General features: G+C 45.1%; 1 non-coding gene across 1 annotated transcript; it reads right to left on the reverse strand.

Annotated features, from left to right (window-relative positions):
* trnaw-cca (transfer RNA tryptophan (anticodon CCA)) lies at nucleotides 1–72 on the reverse strand. Its single transcript has one exon. It is a non-coding gene; the product is annotated as a tRNA-Trp (tRNA).
* Nucleotides 73–1,323: the final 1,251 nt, after the last annotated feature.

Below are 1,323 nucleotides of genomic sequence, written 5' to 3' on the forward strand. Positions count from 1 at the left end.
TGACCCCGACGTGATTTGAACACGCAACCTTCTGATCTGGAGTCAGACGCGCTATCGTTGCGCCACGAGGCCTACACAATGTGTCTGAGATGTTCCTCTATATGAAGCTTTAACAACACAAGGGGCATTAAAATCCCCGTCCATTCCCACCAGGTGTCAGAAGCAACGCTCACCTGCCAGTCACCGTCTGTTTTTTTCTTAAACTTTTGTGTTGTTTTCATGGAAAAGCATCATTAATTAACCCGTCACCTTCATTTGCACAATGAAAGAAATGCTAACTGAGGGACAGTCGATACTTCAATCATTTGTCCTGTGCTTTGCGGAGCGGGCAGGGAAGTGGACCTGAATCCATGATCACATCGGCCATGATCGTATTAAATGGCGGAGCAGGCTCGAGGGGCTTATGACCGACTCCTGCACCTATTTCTTTTGTTCTTATGTTCTTCAGCATGTTAACCCATTTTACACACTGTATTGCCGATGTCACCAGGAATCTGGGGCAACGTTTGTCAAATTTAACAGCACCGGTTATTCCGACCGTGCACAGAAAATAGAATCAGTCGTGAAGATAAAATCCCATGGTGCTCATTTTCAGATTCAACGCAGTAGGATTTCAAATAAAGTGAAAGAATTTTACAGTGAAAAGATTTGGAAGTGTTACTTGTATTTGTATTTTAATTAAACTTTGTGGCGTCTGATTCCCGTTCATGCCTCTGCTGAATAAGAAAGGAGGGTTTGACGTTGACCAGGCTGCACCGCCCCTGATATTTGTGAGCTCATCCTTTATATTCAGTGGTTTCTCACCCTTTGATTGGTTGCAGTGTAGCGGATATCACGTTGGCCTCACACACGAAAGGTCCCCGGTGGATCGTTTTCTCTCACTGAAAGTTATCTATTTATTGGTTAAATAAAGAGCAATTCAGGAATAAGGGAGCCCTTTTACCAGGAGAATAAATAGCAATTAACGACAGCAAACGCTGGATATCTCAGCAGGTCAGGCAGCATTTTCCAGGAGACTAAACTCTCCTCCGACTGTTCCCTTATAGCAAGTTTAAACATCATGTTTCTACCCAGAATCAAACCCGGTACATTTCATGTATAAAGCAAATGTGATAACCACTACACGACAGAAACCTCTGGCACAACCGCCCCAACAGAGGGGAGCTGGCCAGTGAGCTCCCTCTGTGCTGATCGGGAATGTGTTGGCTCACCTGAAACAACTTCTGTCCCACACTGAAAGTTCTCAATCCTTCTCCTCCGCTGCCCTTTACAGAAATGTCACGGTTCACCCAGCCACCGTGTTCACTTCCACATCCTCACAGT

Source organism: Pristiophorus japonicus, unplaced genomic scaffold (assembly GCF_044704955.1).
Source record: "Pristiophorus japonicus isolate sPriJap1 unplaced genomic scaffold, sPriJap1.hap1 HAP1_SCAFFOLD_42, whole genome shotgun sequence".
Taxonomy (NCBI): Eukaryota; Metazoa; Chordata; class Chondrichthyes; family Pristiophoridae; genus Pristiophorus; species Pristiophorus japonicus.